Raw genomic sequence first — 9,563 nt, forward strand, 5'->3', positions numbered from 1 at the left:
GTGTCCGAAGAAGAAAAGCAAAGCAAACAAAGCATGCCCAAACAGGGGAAGCCATTAAAGGGAGAAGTTGACTTCAGTTCTTTTAGGTGGTGGTGGTGGTGGTGGTGGTGGTGCCATTGTTACTCCTACATTTGGTGGCAATGGAGGTAATGTTGCATCGATCGTCGAGATCAAGATAGAGGAGAATGAAGGTTCTAATGATGATATGGATTTACTAAAGGTAAAAATAAATTAAAATAATTTAATATTTTAATCTAGGTGTCAACGTATTACCGGAATAACACCAAAAGAGACACCAAAAAGAAGGCAAAAATTTTTTGTTGGTTTGATACATACCCATAAAGAGATTGTCATTGTCACCCCTCCTATAAACTCAACTAGGGATAGATGGAGGAAAATAGGTGAGAGTTATTTTTTTTATTTTAAATTCTTATATATTTTTTATCAAAAATATTTTTTTATTTCTTTAAAAAATTTATAAATTTATCTTTATTTAATTTTATATATTTGTTTTCCAACATAAAATCTGTTACAAATATAATAATTCAAGACGAAAAAGAAAAAATATTTTACAAATAAAAGGTACAATTTAGAGTAAAAAAACCCGAATATCGATGGAATAATGAACTGGAAACTAGCTGAGGCCTATAGCTACACAATTCCTTAAGACAAATTTTCGGTCACTCATTGGTGCTCGAGATTTTTGGTTGTTTGTCTCCCAAGATGCATCAACAACAAGATTATTAACGTATAGTAGCACAACTGTAGAGATCATGTACTATATTTTGCCTGAGACTATCATCGAAAACTATAGAAGAAGAAAAGAGTTTTTTTATTTTTTTTTAACCTAGTAGGTTTACACGATATTTATAGAGTTTCTCATGGGAGAAGAATTGAAAAAATATTCTGAAAAGTAAGGTTATTAATGAGTATCCAAATAAATTCTAAAGTAATCAGTAAAAATATATTTTGAAAAGTGAGGTTCTTAATGAGTATCTGAATAAATTTGGAAGTAATCAATTAATACCACATTTAATTGAATGAACTACAAGATATATCATATTAATATTCTAATTAAAAGAAATAATATAATATCATTTTTTCATAATATTAAAAAATATATGTTACATTTAAGAAAAATATTTAATTCAAATTGGGTAAAATATTCATATGCTCTCAAAGGCCCGATCAGTCCATACATTCGTGTCGCCCATGTTGTGCGGGTGCGCCCCCAACCCCGATGGGTTTAACGATTTTGATTTTCACCCCGTCTACGCTTGCGCGTGAGGCACAATCCCAAACCAAGTCATTCAATGTCTAGTAAGTGGGGGATGTATATAAATTATTCTTATGCTTGTTATCCCACCAATGTAAGATATATGGTTTTCTCATTTTCCTTACACAACACAATTTGCATACACCCTATTTTAAGCATCAATTTCTCATTCATCATTAAATCATTTTGAGTATATGAGATATTGTTGTAATGATCTTATGGACTTGAATATGAATCAATAAATTCATTATTCAAATCTCCACCTTTGCCCTTATAAAATATGCCTCAAAGTTTCCAATTTATCATAAATTTTCCAACAATCTCCCACATTAATAAAATTGATGATTTTATCAAAGCATTTTTTACTCAATATGGTGATAGACCCTACGAACAATAGTTGCATACGATATGTAAGTATCATCCTTTGAACTTTCCCTTGTGATAGTATATTTAATTTACTGGCTAACAAGTAGATGTGATGTCCTTGAACTATTCTATAGTTTGTGTAAAAAAAATACACTTCACATATTTTTCTTTCTGACAAGCATATTATTTCTCATTGGTATGTCCATCTAGCCGTGAATATTGTTTGGTTCTACAAAAGTTTGAAAGAACTATGTCTTATAGTCTCCTTGAAGCAGCCCCACTTCACTCTCACATTGGTGACTTATTTTTCTCAGCTGACCGAAGAACACAATGGTCATTAAAAGCCTAGCTTAGCCTATATCACTTTAATAATTGTTTTCATCATAGGAACAGACTTGAGATTAGAAACCCCTACAGTGACCTTACACGGTTTATATAATTAGGTTGTCTCTTTGAACCTCAATCTAGGGATCCCCTGTCAACAAGGTAGAGTTTCCTTCACATAACACCTTTAATTTCCATAGGCTTTAGCCTCATTCCTTTAGATGTTTTCTCAACTTATCTCAATTTAACAATTTGGTTAGTGGATCTGTGATGTTATCATTTAATCTTACAAAATCAATAGAGATAATACCCTTTGAATCAATTGTCTAACGATATTATGTTCTCAGTAATTATTGCTTGGTTGTCACAGTATATGCATACTATGGGCAGAGGTTTTGTCCATTTAGGTATATCCTCAAGAAAATATCAAAGCCACTCTACTTCTTCTCTAGATTTGTCTAGAACTATAAACTCAAATTCTATTGTGGATTGAGTTATAATCGTTTATCTTGAGGATTTTCATGACACATTTCCTCATCCCAAAGTGAATACATATCCACTTGTACCTTTGGTATCTTGAATATCAAATATCCAACTGGAATCGAAGTATCCTTCTAGGACAACATGATCTCTAGAATAATGTAACCCATAATCTCGAGTATATATGAGATATCGCATTATCCTCGTTAATTATACTCGTTATCGATTTCTAGTGGTTTTCACCTGGATTGCCTGTAAATCTGCTTAGACTATTCACAGTAAAAGCGATGTTCGGTCTAGTACAACTCATGAGATACATTAGGCTACCTATGACCCTTGCATATTTCACTTGGTGAACACTTTCACCATGGTTTTTAGATAAATGTGAACATGAATTTATTGGAGTTATGGTTATACCAAAATCATTCTTGTTAATTTTTTAAGAATATTGTCCATATAGTGTGACTCAGTTAATATGAGGCCTTCAGATGACCTTTTAATTGGATCCCAAAATCTATTGGCTAATGAAGTGATCCTAACCAGCCCCAACTTTCTCTTTGGGTTGATCACATCATTGAAGTTCACCAAGGCTGATACAAAGGGAGTTATTATTTTATCATCCTTTACTTGCTCATCTATGCACTATATTTTCATTGTCATTTGCATGATGTTACTTTTGCATGACATTTCATGAACATTACTTAGTTTTCATGTTTAATTATACTCGTTATCGATTTCTAGTGGTTTTCACCTGGATTGCCTGTAAATATGCTTAGACTATTCACAGTAAAAGCGATGTTCGGTTTAGTAGAACTCATGAGATACATTAGGCAACCTATTCCCCTTGCATATTTCACTTGGTGAACACTTTCACCATGGTTTTTAGATAAATGTGAACATGAATTTATTGGAGTTATGGTTATACCAAAATCATTCTTGTTAATTTTTTAAGAATATTGTCCATATAGTGTGACTCAGTCAATATGAGGCCTTCAGATGACCTTTTAATTTGGATGCCCAAAATCCTATTGGCTAATGAAGTGATCCTAACTAGCCCCAACTTTCTCTTTGGGTTGATCACATCATTGAAGTTCACCAAGGCTGATATAAAGGGAGTTATTGTTTTCTTCATCCTTTACTTGCTCATCTATGCACTATATTTTCATTATCATTTGCATGATGTTACTTTTGCATGACATTTCATGAACTTTACTTAGTTTTCATGTTTAATTATGCAAATTAGTTGATTTAATTCACTATAATAAATATGCATTTAATCTAACTAACTCTTTAATTGTTTTCATGCATATTTCATTTAAAGTTTGAATAAAGTCTATGTGTGTGTATAGGTGCATGGAATATGTGGATTGTTTCAAGTTAAAAGAGAGTCATTTCATCTTCCACCAAGAGACAAGCCATTGAAGATCATCTTAACTCACCCATTCAAGACAATTCAAGGCTGATTTCTCTTTATTTTTCAAGGGTTGTTCGTATTCCAACAAAGATAATGCATTTAAGTCTTCTTAATTCACTTATTCAATGTTTAATTTATCATCTTTGGAGGCCATTCACGTGCTGGTATGATACAAGCTATTACAAGCATTTAAAGCTTGTATTCATGGCCATTATTATCACATTTTGAAGGCTTTTCATGTGTTGCAAGAAGACATGCAATAAAGGCTGAATTATTTACTTATTAATACAATTAAGAGATATAAATCAACATAGAATAAGGGGAGAAACTCTAAAGTGGACAACAAGAGCATAACTACCATTCAAAGCCTCTATTTAAATTAATTCATCACATGATCAAACAAAGCAAGGCAACTCAAGAGTCCCCATCCTTTTGGACGAAAATGAGGCCAGATACATTCATAATTCAGCTCAAATTCATCCAATTTCAATCAACATGGCCGACCACATCAAGAGATAAGAAAGAAAAAGCATTCAAGTGAATTCAAGTGCATTTAGATTATAATTTTAATGTTTTTTGTAAACCTTTTCATATGCTTCCTATTCTCACTTTAAATATGCACCTTATCTTTATTTGTAAACAGAACCTTTTTCTTATATAAAACTTTTTGTAAGATTGCTTTCATTCTATTTCTTTTGAAAGAACTTTATCAACTTCAAGTCAGTCTTGTAGTCTTCATCCATTCCGCTTATAAATAGCGTTGGTTCCTAGTTCCTATAACTAGTGGGTCATGTTCAATACCCTACCATTTCGATTCCATCTATTTATATTGTTGGTTCTTAGCTCCAAATAGCTAACAGGTCACAATCCATTTTAACCTTACAACACTTGACACGACAACACCACTTGCCACGGCAACGCAATTCATACTTCACCATCTACTTTCATTGTCATTAAACCACAACAACCATCACTTTCAAACAACTTCCTTAATCTTTTCATTACATCATTTCAAATTATTATTTCATATCATTTCCTTCTTATACTTATATTTATGCAATTTGAAATGAAAGTATTTCGTAAAGCATCAATTGTTTTAACATCCATTTGATGTACTTCTATATTTTGTAAAGCATCAATTGTAGGTATCATTCTTGTTAATGTTATTATTAATACATGAGAGTATGTATCAAAATAATCAAGGCCTTCTTTTTGTTGATAACCTTTTTTATAACCAATCTGGCCTTATACTTATCAATTGTTTCATTTGTTTTCATTTTTTTGTTTGAAAATCCATTTTGAACTTAGTGGATTAATTCCCAGAGGAAGATTTATTGATTTTCATATATGATTTTACATGATGGAATCAATTTTACTCTTAATGGCTTTCTTTTGTAAGGTGTATTCCGAAGATCGTATAGATCGAAATACATTTGAAGTTCAGACTCTAACATAAAGGTTAGGAAATCTGATCCAAAGAATCTTTCTACTCTTGCTTGTTTACTCATTCTTGGCTCTATTTTAGTTTCAGCTTCTTATTGATCATTTGGACTATTTTCATTGTTAGTCTGTATTCGTTTTATTCAACTTTGATCAACCACCCTGGATTTAAAGAGGAATTCATCTTCAAAGAATGATGTATTCTTTGATTTCCTTATCGTGTGCTTGTGAATCTTAGGATTCTTTAATTCATATACAAGAAATTGATATGCATTGTTATGTTCTACATAGCCAATGAAAATACAATCCACGATTTTATGACCTATTAAAATTTGCGTTGGTAATGGGGTCATTACCTTGGCAAGACACCCCCCACATTTTCAAGTATTTGTATGAAGATTTTTTACCTTTTCATAACTTATATGGTGGCTTGTTCTTTTTCTTTCAGGGTACTGTTGAACATATTTTGATATAACAAATTTAAGGGCAAAATGTTTTTGGACTTGATTGAATTTATTTAAAGTTTTTCAAAAATAATTCAAAATCCATAAAACTTGAATTTGAACACAAAAATGATTTTATAGAAAAGAAGTATCGATATTGTTCTTACAGTATCGATTTCACATGAACAATATCTATATTTTTCTTATAATATCGATACCCAAGGTAAGGGAAGTAATAATACTCCCATGGCAATACCAATACTGCCTATCGGTTTAATGTGTTCAGATTCCAATATGCAAAATCGGTACCAATGTAAACCCTAGTATCAATACTCTCAGCTAAAACAACTAGTTTGATTAAAGGCAATACTGATACTCATCACTTAGGTATCGATACTACCTGGTCAGAACAGTTTTATTTTGCAAATTTATAAATCCCCAACAGCTAGAAATGGCTAGAAACTCATTCCAACATATAAAAAGATGTTGAAGACACTTGAAGATTGTTACAACACCTATCCAATAAATCCATATCAATAGAAAAGCTCTTTCATTCTTATTTTTCTTTTTCTCTTATACATAAGTGTTTTTAGTGAGCTTAATTGTGTAAACACACCTCTCTTTAAGAGGTTTCTTGGTTATATTTTATTTATCCTTTTGAAAAAAGGGTTTGGTTCCAGTTTAGTCATTGAAAACTTGGGAGTTGTAAAAGGTTACTCTTGAGCCTAAAAAAAGAACAAATTAGTAAATTTGTTAGAAAATTTTTAGTATGGAGCTAAGGAAGTGAGTGCAGACTTGGTTGGTAAGTCGAACCACTATAAATCGTTGTACAAATTGTCTATTTTTTTCTCTACATACTCCCAACATTTTTATTTGGCCAATTCATCCCCTCTTGGCACCATTTTCGGTTGATCAATAGAGCAACACAAATCCTAACAGATACCTTATTTAAAAGGTAATTGGTAAGAGAATAACTTTACCCCACATATTATGTGATAACCAAGAGCTTCCTAACAAAGCATTCATAATTTCTTTTAAAGTCAGATTTTTCCTCTCGGCTACTCCATGAGATTGAGGAAAATATGGTGAAATTATTTCTTTAACAATATCATTTTGTGAACAAAATTCTTCAAATGATTCAACATATTCATCACCGCGATTTCTTCTCACCATTTTAATCCTTTTATTAAGTTGCTTTTTGACTTCCTGCTTGTAAAGTTTAAATTTCTCTATAGCTTCATTTTTGTTATTAAGAAAAATACACATGGAAATATTTTGTACTATCGTCAATGAATGTAATAAAATATTTATTCACTCATTTCATTTGAACAAATTTTAAGTCAAAAACGTCGTTACGTATTAGACTAAGTAGTTCAGTATGTCATTCAATAGTTTGAAAAGATTATCTTTTTAATTTTTCCTCCACGCATATTTCACATTTATAATTATAATTAATATGAAACAAAGGGATTTGTTCTAAGTTAATTAACCTATACAAATTATCATAATTAACATGTCCAAGCATATCATGTCATAAATTAAATGACTCAAACATATAAACGAAAGAAGAAGCGATATTCTTATTCATGTTTTTTGCTTTTAGAGAGATAAAATTGAATTTCCACATATCATTTAATACATATCCTCTACCTACAAACATTCATCCTTAGACAAAATCAGCTTTTGGGATTCAAACACCATTCTAAAGCCGTGAACACTTAAGAGTGTACCAGAAACAAAATTTTTTTGTATCTCAGGCACATATAACACATTCTACAACTCAAGTTCTTTGCAAGAAGTCATCTTTAAGACTACATTACCTTTCTCTTTGATCTTGAAAGTCATAGCATTGCTCACGTAGAGCTTCTCCCCATTGTCACAATGTATCAACTTAGAAAAGAAATCCTTGTTGCAACAAACCTGACGTGTAGCTCTAGTATTAAGCCATCATTCTCTTGTGTTAGAGTCAATCAGGTTGACTTCAGAGATCATATCATAGATCCAAGTCCTCCACGTTCTTGACAAATCCTTCCATAATATTAGCCTCGTAAGCTTCGACTTTCTTTGGATGTTTGCATTCACTAGACTTGTGCCCCATATTTCCATAGTTGTAGTACTTTCCTTGGAATTTTTCCTTCCTGGAAATTATGTCTTTAGGTCTCAATTTTGACCTATTATTGGGTTGTTTTCCCTTCTTGAAGTCTTTGAATTATACCACACTTGCTATAGCCTCTTTGAAGGTTTCTTTGTTGAGCTTTTTGGCATTAACTCTATTGTCCTCTTCTATTCGAAATCTGACAATCAATTCATCCATGGTCATTTCCTTCCTCTTATGCTTTAGGTAATTCTTGAAGTCATTTCATTCGGGGGTAGCTTTTCAATAATAGTTGCCACCTGGAATAATTCGCTTATGATCATTTTTTTAGCAAGGATTTCGTTATTAATCAGTTGGAATTCCTCCACTTGGTTTACTACTGGTTTGGAATCAACCATAGTATACTTCAAGAATTCGAAAACTAATTTTTTTTATCTCTAACATCTTTAGATTAATATTTGTGGTCCAATACCTACCACAATTTCTTTTCCGCTGGATAACCAGAGTACACTTTATACAATAAATCCCGTAAACTATTCATGATATAGTTATGGTATATGAAGTCAGAGTGCTTGCAAGCTTCAACCATATTGAAAGAAGTGATATTATCTACCTCTCTTCATTCTCCCTCTTTAAAAGCAGGAGGATGTTCCTTCAAGAACTTAGCATAGTTCATTGCAGTTAGATAAAATAATGTCTTTTGTTGGCATGTCTTGAAATTTTGCCCACAAAATTTCATCGACCTCTCACTATGGTTAACTATCACTGTCGATTAATTTATATTCAGACTCGAATTCTGAACTGGAATCATCATTTTGGTATCCACGGTGGGTAACCTGGTGGAGTATGTTGTCTCCATTGTTCTATAAAAGAAACAAAATTGGAATTAATAATAATTTCAATAAATAAAAAAATAAGTATTATTTATTTACGATTAGTGATCAATGTTACTTCAAAGACAAATTTTGTTAAAAAAAATTATCCAATTTAAGCAACCCGTTAAAATGATATGATAAATCTTAAAACGAATTAATTTTTTTTTCATGTTTTTCTTAAGATTTCCAAATCGTCTCGAATGATTTATGAAAGGTAGAAGATAGAATTTGTCTTAAGATTGTTACAAGTATAACTATCCGAGACAAAATTAAAAAATAAAGAAATATTTTATAAATAAAATGTACAATTTAGAGGAAAGAATTCAAATTTCGATAAAATAATGAAATGGAAACTAGTTGAGGCTTGTATCCACATAGTTTCCTTAAGACAGGTTGTCGGCCACACCTTGGTGCTCGAGATTTTTTGTCGTCTCCCAGGATACAAAAATGAGATGATCAGCGTACAATAATACAACTGTAGAGATCACGAACCATATCTTGCCTAAGACTATCATCGAAAACTAGAGAAGAAGAAGAAAAAATTGAGCTTTTTTTAACCTAGTATGTTTACACGATATTTATAGAGTTTCTCATGGGTGAAGAATTGAAAAATATATTATGAAAAGTAAGGTCATCCAAATAAATTCGGAAGTAATCAGTTAGTAAAAATATATTCTAAAAATAAGGTCATTAATGAGTATATGAATAAATTGAAAAGCAATCAATTAATTGCGCCCCAGCCCAATAAGGTTCATTAACATCTTTGAATTTTACCCTTACGCCTAAGCACAAAGCACAATCTTAATCCAAGTCATTAACTAACTAGAAAGTGGCGTATATAAACCATTCT

Source organism: Hibiscus syriacus, unplaced genomic scaffold, assembly GCF_006381635.1.
Source record: "Hibiscus syriacus cultivar Baekdansim isolate YM2019G1 unplaced genomic scaffold, ASM638163v2 tig00113123_pilon, whole genome shotgun sequence".
Classification (NCBI taxonomy): domain Eukaryota; kingdom Viridiplantae; phylum Streptophyta; class Magnoliopsida; order Malvales; family Malvaceae; genus Hibiscus; species Hibiscus syriacus.